The following is a 14,633-nucleotide window of genomic DNA, read 5'->3' on the forward strand; positions in this document are numbered from 1 at the left end:
TATGGCATGTGTACTAGAGTGTGCCAGAGGGGGCTGCTCCCTTCCCCTTGTGTGCTTGAGGACATTTCTCCCATCACCCCAATCCCTGCTCAGCAGCCCAATGGAAGTGCTTCCTCCCTCACCTGTTTGTGGTAAGGTGGAGGGACTCACATGAGGCATCTGGGTTGCAGTTTGGGCACTCTCTCTCTAAAAGGTTCACCATCACTGGCATAGATCATAGATTTAGGGTAAGAAGGAACCTCCTTAAAGGCTCTTAAGTTGAACTCCTTCATTTTAAAAAAGAGGAACTGAGGATATGAGAAATAAGTGACTTGACCAAGGTCACATAGATAGTAAGTTGTAGCTGTGAGATGTGACCCCATTCCCTTGCATGCTGTCCTATTCGGTCCTGGGAAATCTGGCATGATTGTTCTTGAAAGACTTAAACCTAGATTTTCTGACTCCAAATCCAGAGTTCTTTGCACTGTACTGTACTATTGACTAAGCCTTGGTTTTTTGATAGTGAAATGAGGATGATGACTCTGACCAGCCAGTCTCACGTGTGACTTTGTCACAGGTGGTACCTGAGATAATGGCCCTGTGGTTGTTATGATCAGGGGAAGTCAAACAGTCCAAGGTCTCCACCTGCCACTCCAGAGCCTGGCAGTGCAGACCCAGGGGTTTTGCCCTCTTTGAGGCAATTGGGGATAAAGATTCTGGGATTATTACCTCACCAGGGAACAAGCAAAAGGGACAGAATATCCCTTCAAAGGGAATCCTTTATATTGTGAGTCAGACTTAGAGGCTAGAGTAAAATTCCTTCTGTTCTTTTCTCCTCCCTCCCTCCCCATGGCCAGGGACTTTCATGTCTGAGGTGTGAGATTTTGCTCACTCAGGGATTAGGCTTTGATAGAAACATTAGCTCCCTTTGGTATGAGCTGAGTTGTTGGAGCAGCCATTGACCTCCTGGGACTGTCAGAGAGGCCCCTGGGTGCCCCCTCCCCCTTAGCCTTCCTGCAGCTCATTTCCTGAAGTCTGTTTACTCATCCCTCAGCACTCATTTACACATGGAGAGACCTAGGGAGTGGGGAGGCCAGGAGATACAGTGATTAGATGAGAAGAAACGTGGAAGTTCACTAGAGACACAGCTTATTGGCAGGAAGGCCTGTGCCAGAGAAAGAGAGAGAGAGGAGGCAAATAGATGGGCTGTGGAAGGTCTTGGTGGGCTGGTATGGGACAGGGAACAGAGCCGTGGATCTGGTATTCAGGGAATCTGAGGATCTCGTTTGGACCCTCAGTAGCTGGATTATTTCAATTCTCAGAGTTTCTTGACTGTTATAGGATAATAGATTTAAAGGAAGAAGGGATTTTAGAGGTCATTGAGTCCAAGCCTTGCATTTTACATAGGGGGCTAGGTAGCACAGGGCCCTAGACCTGGAGTCATAAAGTCCTGAGTTCAAATTCAATCCTAGATACTTCTTGGCTGAATGATCCTAGGAAAGTCCCTTAATTGCCCTAGATTTCGGTTCTCTCATCGATAAAAGGGAGATAATGATATTCTAATAATAGTAATATTCTAGTAATAATAATATTCTAGTAATTCTAAAATAATTAATTCTAATAATAATTCTAGTAATAATAAACACCTAGTGTAATAATACAGTTAGAATAATGAAATTCTAATAATAACATACCCATTAATAAGCCATCTAGTAATAATATACATACCTCCCAGGGCTGTCATGAGGAAGCCCTATATAAATGCTATTATTATTGCACATGAAGAAACTGAGGTCCTTCAGATCCTCTGAAAGAAATATTTCTTATTCCTCTTAAAAGGGAAAACTGGGGCTTCAGGGAAGACAATAATTTGCCCACGGTCATCCAAGAAATAATCTTTGGAGCCAAGATTGGAACCCAAGTCTTACTCCAAATCTAGCACTCTTTCCATTATGAGTTACTGCTTCTAAGTCTTTATATCTCCAAATATGATGGTCCTTTGGAGTCCAGGACTTGCACCCAAAAGCCACAGATTCCAGTCTTGCCTCTGTCAGTTGTTAGCTGTATAACCTTGGACAAGTCAAATCATAGCTCTGTGCCTCAGTTTCCTCATGTGTTAAAAAACACATGAGGAATTTTAAAGGAATTCAAAACATCTGTTAGTGTTGAGAGCAAAGCATAACAATGTTTATGGATTTTTAATATCACAAATATTTATTTTAGTATCCCTCTTGCTCCTCTCCAAAAATCATGTTTTAAAAATATCTATAATAAATAATTTATTATTATGTATCATTTATAAAAATTATGTAAAATCTTATTAAATCATTATCTAGAAATATAGGAGTACAAGAAAAGATGTTTGCAGTCAAGGGCCTGGGAATAGGCAGTCAGAATGATTCATAAAGGGGATGGGATGAAACAAGAGATTCAATACCCATATGACAAAACCTTCATAACTGATGTTAATGCTTTAAATCCAAAATAAGAGTTGTGTTTTCAAGCCCATTGCAAAAGATCAAATATTTCTAATTAACATGATTCATCATCACTGAATTGATTCATATGTTTTTTTTAAACTCTTACCTTCTGTCTTAGAATCAATCCTGTGTATTGGTTCCAAGGCAGAAGAGTGGTAAGGGCTAGGCAATGGGGGTTAAGTGACTTGCCCAGGGTCACCCAGCTGGGAAGTGTTTGAAGTTAGTTTCAAACCTAGGACCTCCAATCTCTAGGCCTGACTCTCAATCCACTGAGCCACCCAACTGCCCCCTATTCATATGTTTTTAAAGAAAACAATTGGAAGAAAAAAAAAGAAAAAGTCTGCAAAGCAGATCAATACATCCATCCCCCCAAAAATCAGAACCCATATGCAGTGGGTCACACCCATGCAGCTTCTATCTCTGTAGAGCAGTGGGAGGAAAATGTCTACTTCTACCTCTTCTTTGGTGGCCAAGCTTATTTTTTGTGATTTTGCTACATTTATTTTAGGTTGTTTTGTGGTTATTCTTCCCTCGGATATTGTTGCAGTCACTGTGTACATTGTTTACTTAGATCAGGTGACTTCCCTCTGCATCAGTTCTTGTAAATCTTTTTATGCTTCTCTGCGTACATCATATTTGTTATTTTATTATGATTTATAATATTTACAGACTATTTATTATTAATATTTATAACAATTTATTTATGTACCAAATCTTGTTTATCTGTTCTCTAATCAATGGGCATCTATTTTGTTTCTAGTTCCTTATTACCACAAAAAATGCAGCTATTGATATTTTGGTAGATATGGCGAGCTTTCTTCTATTTCATGGCTTCCTTGATGGATAATACATGCTGATGGCATCTCTGAAGCAAAAGGGAGGAAGAATTTAATTATTTTATTTATATAGTTCCAAATTGCTTTCCAAAGACATCATCACCTTTCATCAAAGAACAATAATAAATCAACGTTTATTAAGTTCTTACTGTGTTCGTGGTACAAGGTTAAGCACTGGGGAGAAGAGCTTACCCTCAAGAAGATAACATTCCACTGGGGGAAGAAATGTGTCTCCAGAGAAATATCTCAAAGACACCTACAGAGAAGACATGGAGTAACCTTATATGGGATGGATCTAGCAGATAAGAGAGGCCAGGAAAGGCTTCTTTTAGAAGGTGGCATTTGATGAGTCCTGAAAGAAGCCAAGGATTCCCCAAGGCAGCAGTGAGGAGGGAAAGCATTCCAGGCATAAGGAACTGCAATGCACAGACACCAAGACTGGAGATAGAGTATTCTGAATGAGGACCAAGTGGGCCAATTAACTAGACCATAGAATGCTTGGATGAGTGTAATATGGTGAAAGACCAAATGGGTAGGAAGAGGCCGGGTTGTGAAGAACTTTTGGTGACAAACAGAGGCATTTATATTTGTCCCTAGAGGTAATAGAGGAATTATTGAAGAGAGGAGGGATATGGTTATATCTGGGCAGCTAGTTGGTGTCTCAGTTTCCTCATCTGTAAAATAAACTAGGGAACGAAATGGCAAACTATTCCATTACATTTGCTAAGAAAACCCTTTTAACCTTTATCTTCTGTCTTAGAATTAATACTTGTGGGTGCAGCTGGGTAGCTCAGTGGATTGAGAGCCAGGCCTAGAGATGGAAGGTCCTGGGTTCAAATCTGGCCTCAGACACTTCCCAGCTGTGTGACCCTGGGCAAGTCACTTAACCCCCATTGCCTAGCCCTTACCCCTTTTCTGTCTTGGAACCAATACACAGTGTTGATTCCAAGACAGAAGTTGAGGGTTTAAAAAAAAAGAATCAAAACAAATTCCCAAGTTAACCCCAAGGGATTCAGGATAAAAAATGCTCTCCACAACCAAAGAAGGAACTGTTGGAGTCTGATTGCAGATCAAAGCATGCCATTTTCCACTTTATTTCCTTCATGAGTTTTATGTATGATACATGTCTTCTCTCACTGCATTGAGAATATGAAAATATATGCTATATGAAAACACTAAAATAGCCAATAATAGATCATTTACTGCCTTGGGGAGAAGAAAGTAGGGAAGATGAGACTGAATTACAAAGTGTCATAAAATGTTGTTTCTTTATGTAATTAAAAAAAAAGAAAATCAAAAGTGAAAAAAAATTGTAATGTAATTAATTGACATGTAATCTACAAAAAATAAAACAATTATTAAAATGAAGGGATTGAACTAGATGGCTCTCCTTTAAGTCCTTTATTTCTCTAACAGGCTCAAAACATGGCTCTGTTCCTACTTCCTTAAACAAGTCACTTAAACTCTTTCTTTTTTAATTAAAAAAAATTTAAAGCCCTTTCCTTCCATCTTGGAATCAATACTAAGTACTGGTTCCAAGGCAAAATAGGGATAAGAGCTAGGCAAGAGGAGTTAAATGAATTGTCCAAGATCACACCATTGGAAGTGATTGAGATTGCATTTGAACCCAAGACCTCCTATCTTTAGGACTGGCTCTCAGACCCTTAAACTCTTGACTGAATCTTCAGTTAAGTGATGCAATGAGAAAAAAGCTGGATTTGTAATAATAAACATGGTCCTTCCCCTCCCTCATCTCTCTGGCTGTCCCTTCATCTCCTTAGTCCTCAGTTTCCTCCCCTGTAAAAAAGTGCACTAGATCAAAGTGTCATGGACCCTGTTAGTGGATTCTGGTAAAAGTCTAAGGTTTTGCCCTGCATCAAATAAACGCCAAAGGATTGCAAAGGAAGCCAGTTAGATTGAACTGAAGATGTAGTCCTTTTGGCCAACAAGACCACGGATGCCTTGGGCAGCTCGGGCTCCAGCTCTTGCTCTAGGGGCTCCCTCGGGCTCCCTTCCAGCTCTAAGTTCCTGATCCTCTTATGGAGAAGCTTTTCTCCAATTCGAAATCCTTCTCCGAACTCTCAGGAAGCTGGTGTTCAGGCTGCCAGAGGAAGCTCAGCATTTCCCTTTCCCCTCCCCCACTGCCTCCCCGGGAAGGGAAGCCAGTGGGAGTTAGGCTGAGTTCTCTCCTACCCCGCCTCCTGCCTCGCCCCCCCCCCCCATCTCTCCCAGGCTAGAGGCCAGAGCCTCCCTTCTTTGCCAGACAGCAATGCCTGTGAGCTCAAATCTAAAACAGTCATGTGGAGGGGAAGGAGGAACCCTGCTTCTTCCCTCTCTCTCGATGTCCTTCCAGGCAGCCCCTCAGCGGGAAAGCATCGCGGCGGGCCCCCGGGGCTGGGGTGGCTCCCTTTCTTCGTTGTTGGGGTCCCAGAAGGCTGGGGGAGAGGAGGTGAGGGGAAGGAGGAAAGGGCTGTGAGGCACTGCCTAAGGGAGGCTGCTTCCCCACAAAGGGAAGGATGCTTAGGGCTTTGGGTGGTGTGGGGAGGCGCTGGCAGAAATTCAGCTCAAATCTCCCTCCTTCAAGGCCAAGCTCACCTGCTGCCCAACCTGGACCTGAACTAGGCAAGGGAGGAGTGGTCCCAGGTTTGGAGAGAGGGGAAGCCCCCCACCCAGAGGGTCAAGGGATGAGGAGAAGGCGGGCTGGGCTTGGGGAAGTGGACTGGGAAGATGGTGGGTCTGGGGTCTGGGACAGGGAAGGAATATGGAGTCTTAGGTTTGTAGAGGAGTCAAGAACAGGACCAAGCACTGAGCACAGGTCTGGGACATTTGTGAGGGTAGGAAGGGGAGAGAATGCAAAGGAGCTCAGACCTGCAGGCTACTTTGGGGAGAGAAGGGGAGATAGGGAGAGAGAGGGAGGGAGAAACATGGATGGAGGGAGGGAGAGAGAGAGGGAGGGAAGGGAAGGGAAGGGAAGGGAAGGGAAGGGAGAGACAGAGACAGAGAGATAGACAGATGGGGAGGGAGAGACAGACACATGGAGAGACAGAGGAAGAGAGGGAGGGAGGAAGAAGATAGACAGAAAGGCAGACGGACAGAGGGAGAGACAGACAAAGACAGAAAGAGGGAGGGAAGAAGAGGGAGAGAGAGATAGAAAGGCAGACAAGGAGAGAGAGAGAGAGAGAGAGAGAGAGAGAGAGAGAGAGAGAGAGAGAAGGTCTGTGAATGACCCTGGGGGGATCTTGGAAACAATAGCAAGAAAGGAGGTGTGGAAGACAAGTGAGGAGGGAAGGAAGAGGAGAAGGAGATCAAGGCCTGTGTCATGTAGACTGGCCTTTATGAAGGGAAGTGGAAATGAAGCAAGGACATTCCCATAAATACCTATGGTAACCTATTGGTTACATCCTTCAAAACAGCATCTCAATTCCCCTTTACTGCCATATTTATCTGTGTGTTCTAAATCAGCCTGGGCCCTCTCTGCTTGAGCTAGCAATGAGAAGGAGCTATAGACATTAAATTCTGGGAAGAGCTCTGCTCCCTGAGGTTAATCCTTTGCCTTCTCTGGCCCAAGTTTGCTTATCTTTGAAAGAAGGTCCCTTCTACTTGTGACATTCTAGGATTCAGCATCTGTAAACACAGGTGGAATCAGTTCAGATCACTCCAAAGAACATTCCCTTCATAGCTGCTGGGCTCAGCATTCTGCTAGGAAAAGGCATACAAGGACAAAAGACATCTCTCTCTCTCCCTCTCCCCCCCCCCTCTCTCCCTCTATCCCTCAATCTGTCTCTCTGACTCTCTCTCTCTGTGTCCCTCTGTCTCTCTGTCTCTGTCTCTGTCTGTCTCTGTCTCCCCCCTCTATCCCTCGATCTGTCTCTCTGACTCTCTGTCTGTCTGTCTCTCTGTCTCTGTCTCTATTTCTCTGTCTCTGTCTCTGTCTGTCTGTCTGTCTGTCTGTCTGTCTGTCTGTCTGTCTGTCTCCCCCCTCTATCCCTCGGTCTGTCTCTCTGACTCTCTGTCTCTCTGTGTCCCTGTCTCTCTGTCTCTGTCTCTATTTCTCTGTCTCTGTCTCTGTCTATCTGTCTGTCTGTCTGTCTCTGTCTCTCTCTCCCCACCCCCATCCCTCGATCTATCTCTCTGACTCTCTCTCTGTCTCTCTGTGTCCCTCTGTCTCTATACTTTGTATCAGAGAAGCCAAAAAGTGAACAGAAGGTGTTACAAGAACTTGGGGGGAAAGCTGGGGAAGGGGATCAGGAAAGGCTTCTCAGAAGGTTGGCACTGAGCTGGGCCCTGAAGGAAACTGACTATTCTAAGAGGCAGAGCAGGGCCAGGAGCCAGTGCCTTCCAGACACAGGGGAATAACTGTTCAAAGTAAGAGATGAATACTGACTCCCAGGAAAGCAAGGAGGCCAGCTGGGCTGAATGTAGAAGGCTGGAACAGAAGCTGAAAAGGTAGACTGGAGCCAGACAGCGATGCTAATTAAGCAACAGGCTAAGAATTCTTTATTTTCTCCTAGAGGCAATGGGGAGACATTGGAGTTTCTTGAGTAAGGGAGTGACTTTCTCAGACTTTGGCTTGAGGAATATTATTTTTGCAGCTGTGAGGAAGAATTGGTGACAAGGGAGAAAATGAGAGACTGGAAGGGGGTCACGGTGTCCAATTAGAAGGAAATTGTGCAATAATCTTGGAGAGGCAATGAAACTTTGGGACCTCAGTGGAACCACAGTACCACAGAACTCCTATGTCTCCTGTCTGACTAAGAATTGCCTCCATGCCTCAGGGGTCATCTGGGCTCTGACTGAAGAATATCAGTGGAGGGGAGCCCCTTTCCCAGCCCCCTTCATCTAGAGTATCCCATCACTCTCTCTTATGTTGGCCAGAAATAACAGAGTAATGAGGAAGGGGGATTTGGAGGCATCTTTAGGCAAGCCTCTATTCCCATTGGGCACTGGGGAAAATGGAAGTTATTTTCGACTTCATCCTGGTAAATGAGTTAATCTCTCCTCCCTCCCCCAACCCTCCCAGGTGAGTGAGCTCTGTGACATTTCATTAGCTTGCTGAGCAGCTCAGCAAGGATGATTCACAGGCTAGACATAACCAGCAAGTGAGGAAAGGTAGGGGGAGGTGGGGGCTGGATAGAGTGGAAGGGAGCAATGGGGAGAGAGATGACAGCCATGGCTCCACCATTGCTTCTCAAAGATGCTACAGAGAAGATACCAGCAAGGAAGGGAGAGTTCTTTCTAGAAAGAAGTATCAGATACAGCCAGGAGACATAATGGAGAGAGCCTGGAGTCAGAACCTAGAGTCAGAAAGACCCAAGTTCCAATCTGACCTCAGACATTTACTAGCTGTGTGATTTGGGGCAAGTCACTTAATTGTTGCTTACCTCAGTTTCCTCAGATTTCAAATGGACATAATAATAACTCTCACTTCTCAGGATTGTTATGGGATCAAATTAGAAGTGAACCTGACACATAGTAGGTTTTTCTATAAATACTTATTCCCTTTGATCCTTAAGAAAGAGTCCTTGACTAACTTGTCACAGCAGATACTGCTTTTTCCAAAACGGGGTGAGTAGGAAAGCTAGATGCTTACTGTGTGACTCTGGATGATTCCCATCACCTCTCTGAGCCTCACTTCTCTCATCTATAATATCCAGAAAATGCAGTACCAGATAGGTTTGATGTAAGGAATATGAGCCAGTGTTGGTTTAATACTTAAAACAAGCCTCAGAGGAAGTTTCTCTCCATTATAGCTGAGGAACATAGATGAAGGAACTAAGTGAATTGCACAGGGTCACACATTTAATAAATGTCTAAGGTGAGATTCAAATTCTTTTTAAAAATATTATTTCCTTAATAAACTGGAGGAATTCCATGTGAACTGGAAAGACCTCCAGGAATTGACAACAGAGTGAAAGGAGCAGAACCAGGAGAACATTATACACAGAGACAGATACACTGTGGCACAACCCAATGTAATGGACTTTTCTACTAGCAGCAATACAATGATCTAGGACAGTTCTGAGGGACTTGTGAGAAAGATGCTATCCACATCCAGAGAAAGAACTGTGGGAGTAGAAATACAGAAGAAAAACAACTGCTTGATCACATGGGTTGATGGGGATATGATTGGGGATGTAGACTCTAAATGATCACCCTAACGCCAATATCAATAATATAGAAATAGATCTTGATCAAGGACACATGTAAAACCCAGTGGAATTGCATGTTGGCTATAAGAGGGGGTGGGGGAAGGGAGGGAAAGAACACGAATCTTGTAAACATGGAAAAATATTCTAAATTAATTAATTAAATAAAATTTTCCAAAGCTTGGGGAAAATAAATAAATAATATTTCCTTCCCCCCATTACATGTAAAAACAAATTTAAACATTAATTTTCTTTAAGTTTTGAATTCCAAATTCTCTCTCTTCTTCTGACCCTCTCTCCCTCTTTTCTTACCCTATGTCACATACTCCCTGAGATGGCAAGCAATCTGATACAGATTTTACATGCGTAATCATGTAAAACATTTTTCCATATTATTGTTTTGTGGAAGTTATCAAATAAAAAAGAGAAAGAAAAAAATAAAATATAGAATATCTCAGTCTGCAGTCAGAATTCTTGGAGGGCAGATGGCATTTTTCATCATGAATCTTTGCTATTGTCTTGAATCACTGAATTGCTGAGAATAACTAGGTCACTCACAGTTGTTCTTCAAGAAATATTGTTATTGGGGGCAGTTGGGTAGCTCAGTGGATTGAGAGCCAGGCCTAGAGACAGGAGGTCCTAAGTTTAAATCTGGCCTCAGACATTTCCTAGCTGTGTGATCCTGGGCAAATCACTTAACCCAGTTTGCCTAGTCCTTACCACCCTTCTCCTTGGAAGCAATACATAGTATTAGTTCTGAGATGGAAGGTAAGAGTTTAAAAAAAAAAAAGAACTATTGCTGTCATTGTGTACAATGTTCTGGTTCTGCTTACTACACTTTGCATCAGTTCATTTAAGTTCAAATTTTTTTTGAAATCATACAGCTTATCATTTCTTATAGCAAAATAGTATTTAACTATCATATACCACAGCTTGTTCAGCCATTCCCTACTTGATGGATATCCCCACAATTTCCAGTTCTTCACCATCACCAAAAGAGCTGCAATAAATATTTTTGTATAAGAAGTTCCTTTTCCACTTTTTAAAAATATCTTTGGGATACAGATCTAGTAGTGGCATTACTGAATCAAATGATAAGCACAGCTTTATAGCCCTTTGAGCATAGTTCCAAATTGCCCTTCAGAATCGTTGGATGTTCACAACTTCACTAATAATGTATTAGTGTCCCAGTTTTGCCCCATTCTCGCCAGCATTTTACTTTTGCTGTCTGTCATTTTGGCCAATCTGATAGGTGTGGGATGGTACCTCAGACTTGTTTTGATTTCCATTTCTCTAGCCAAAAATGATTTAGAACATTTTTTCACATGATAATTGATAGCTTTGATTCCTTTATCTAAAAACTGCTTCTTCATATCCTTTGTCCATTTGTCACTTAAGGAATAACTTGTATTCTTATAAATCTGACTTCATTCTCTATAGATTTGAGAAATGAGACCTTTATCAGAGAAGTTTGCCATCAAATCCCCCCCCCCAATTTGTTGTTTCCCTTCTAATCTTGGTCACATTGATTTTGTTTTTGTAAAAATTGTTTAATTTAATATAATCAAAATTATTCATTTTCTGTCTCTTGTTTGGCCATAAATTCTTCCCTTCTCCATGGATCCACAGGTCTGGTATTCTTCTACCTACCTGTCCACTGAAAAGCAGATTGGGGGGATGTTTAATGTGGAGGTGGGGGAAATAGTCAGGGAAGCCTAAGTCAAGAAGAGATGGGGGGGGGGAAGCACAAAGGAAGTGATTATAGGAAATCCCAAACATCGTTTCTAACAAACATCCCCAAGAGGAGTCATAATATTCTATTGGAAGAGGCACCAACCAGCCTGAAGACAGCATCTTTGGTTCTAGATAAGGAAGTGCTATTCTCTCCTAGGCTTCCTCACATTGAGATCAGAGGCCAGAGATCCTCCTTGAAGTGCCAGTTTGAATCCGCTGGCCATGAACCCAGAAGCCATATTTCAGGTCCCAGTCAGTCTCTCACTAGTTCTGTGATCTTCTAATAATCTATGTTCTTTGATCCCTCCTAACTTTAATATTCGATATTTCAGGCAGCTAAGTAGCATCGTGGATAATGCTGAGGCAGGAAGACCTGTGTTGGAATCCTTTCTAAGACACTAGCTGCATAACCCTAAATAAGGCACTTAAGCACTCTCATCCTCAGTTTTCTCACCTGACAAATGGGAATAACAGCATCTACCTCATGGATAATTGGGAGGATGCAAAAACCCTTTAGTATTCTGTGAAATTATCCCCCGAGGAAAAGGCTAATTTCAACAAACATTTATTAAATGCTTCCTATATAAAATTCAATATAATTCAATAACTGAGATCCTTTGCCCTAGGATACAAAGATGAAAATATAATATGATCAGTGCCCTTCAGGCATCGATGGAATTGAGAATGGGAAAGGACTTCTAGGTCTTCTCCATCTTATAAACCAAAGGTACCCCCATCCACACTCACGCCAGGAACATGCCTGCCCCACCAGTGCTTGTACAGCTTGTTTGAAGACCTCCAGGAAGGGGGATGCCCTCCATCCCTTTGCTTTGGGGCAGCTCTGTCAGGAAGACACTCCTGCCAACCAGCTTCTTCATTGCTCATGACATGCAAGTGACATGGCAGCTGCTATCATTCATATTGAGATGCCTACAGCCTCCCATGCTCTCCTCTTATCATCAGGAATCCTGGAGAGGGGAAGAAAAGACTTCAACCCTCCCGTGGATTTGTGATCGCATCACTCAGTGACACACATCACAGTTCCCACGTGCCTACCCATCCTGTTTGACTCACCAATCCTGGAAACATCCTGATGTTGGGAGACCCACCTAGCATCTCTCATCCTCCATGGTCACGTGATCAGCTCCCTTTCTCTTTTCCTCACACATTTCCCTGATGACATCTCTTACTCTTGTTGTGAGAAGACGCTCTAAGAAATGAGAGAGCTGGGGCTGGATGGTGGAGGGGAGGGAGTAAATCTAATCAATACTGTCTATGACTACGTTTTACAGAATATGATTACTGAGAGTGGCAGGAGGGAAGAGGAGGCATCGCTTCCACCTGGGGACAGCGGACAAAGCTGCACCGAAAGGGTAGCTTCTAAAAACTCCTCAGTGGTATTCATTTATATTTTGCTTATTTTAATTTTCTATTAGGTACCCAGGAATGGGAGAGGTAGCTTGCTGTCATGCACTGGGTGCTGGATTTGTTGTGAAGAAGATTGGAGTTTAAATCCTGCCTTGGACATTTCCCTAGCTGTGTGACCCTGGACAAGTCACAGCCTCTCTGATCTTTAGAATCTGTAAGCCTATATAAATGGGTACTATTGTGGGAATTGTAGTTTCTCAAAAGATTCACCCAATAATCCTTCTTTTGAAAAAAAATGGATCTTTTTCTTAGCTGAATTGAGGGGTTTGTTCTCAGGAGAGAACAGAAGTACCTAAGAAGTCAGGTAATGATTAGTGGCAGCTACAGACAAGTGGGAGAAAGTGGATAGGTGTCTCAGTGGATTGAGAGCCAGGCCTCGAGACATGGGGTCCTATGTTCAAATCTGGCCTCTGACATTTCCTAGCTGTGTGGCCCTGGGTAAGTCACTTAACCCCCATTGCCTAGTTCTTACAACTCTTCTGCTTTGGAAACAATACACAGTATTGATTCTAAGACAGAAAATAAAAGTTAAAAAAAAAAAAGACAAGGGGTCACTGTGCCAGCCAGCTCTGTTTTACTGGAGGCCCATTAGAGGGAGGAGAAAACTTCAGGTGGAATGAGCTAGAGGTGAGCTGTAAGTTCTGTTTCCCTTTCTCCCTTCTGAAAACTATTTCCTTGTAAGACCATGTCAAGCCCAGAACTGAGAGAGGAAATGAGGAAGAAGAATGTTACATTGGGGAGCTGGATAGAGTGGGCTGGAGTAACTAATTCAACATTTACTACCAGATTTTAGAGTTCTCTCCATTGCCGCATACTGCCCCAGCACCTCCAGGTGAGCTGTGAATAGAGACATCAGCCTGGCACACTGACCTCCAAACAGAAAGCAGACTTAGGGCTCTGAGTGGGAGAACAGCCTTGATGTGAGGAGATGGGTAGCTGGTAGATATGTATGGAAATCCCACATTAGGCATGCAGACATTCAGAGGGTAGGGCTGAGGGGGAGGAAAGAAACACCGCTTGGCCCATGCCAAAGGTCCAATACTCCCTGAAAAAGGAAGGCTTGCTAGGTGCTGGGCTGATTGACAGTGGCCACATGACCAACGCCAATTACTTGTTATTTACGTGTGATTGAGTTCAATTCAAGGGACTTCTCTGAATTCTTCCCCTGTACCCCCAATCACTCCCCTGCCCCCCATAAGGCCTGCAGCTAGATAAGGTGCCTACCCTCTAGAGTCACCTTTCCAAGGTATCAATCATTTCATTCGAACCCCTTGATAATTGGTCTGGTCAATCCTTTCTGTTCTCAGATACTTCCTGGGATGGGATAGCTCACTCTTCCCTGGGGCAGTCCATTCCATCATTGAACAGTTTTAATCCTTAGCAAGTTCTTCCCACTCCTAAGCCAAACTCTGCTTTTCAGCTGGATCCTCAGTGGCCAAGCAGAAATGTAATCTCTTCCACCAAGCCAAACAGCAATCAGGATTCTGCCTGTGTCTTAGCTTCTCCAAGCTAAACACCTTCCATTCTGTCTCCACCACTAAACAGATCCTTAGTTTCCTGTCTGCCACAGTCTTCATTCCTATCCTTATTAACCTTCTCTGGACATGCTGGAGTTTGCCTACAATACCTCAGCCTGACCAGGTGCCCAGAATGGAACATAATACAGAGATATGGATTGAGCAGCTGGAGGACAATATCACCATCAATTTCTTTGGGCTGAATAATAGAGCAGCAATGTTGTATACCAGTGATGGTGAACCTTTTAGAGGGGCAGGTAATGTGAAAAATGTCCTCAGGAGTGGGTGGAGAAGGGGAGGGTTGCAGCCCAGCCACATGTCCCTGTGGCTGTCTAGGTATGGAACTCTGGAGATCTCTGTTCTGGGGTGACTGTGCACATGCCCACAGAGAGGGCTCTGAGGGTCCCCCAGCACTCATTCCATGGGTTTACCACGTGTATATACACTAATATGGATCTTAGGGTAGCTAGATGGGGCAGTGGATACAATGATAGCCTGGAGTCAGGTAGGCTT

Source organism: Monodelphis domestica, chromosome 6, assembly GCF_027887165.1.
Source record: "Monodelphis domestica isolate mMonDom1 chromosome 6, mMonDom1.pri, whole genome shotgun sequence".
In the NCBI taxonomy this organism is placed as follows: Eukaryota; Metazoa; Chordata; class Mammalia; order Didelphimorphia; family Didelphidae; genus Monodelphis; species Monodelphis domestica.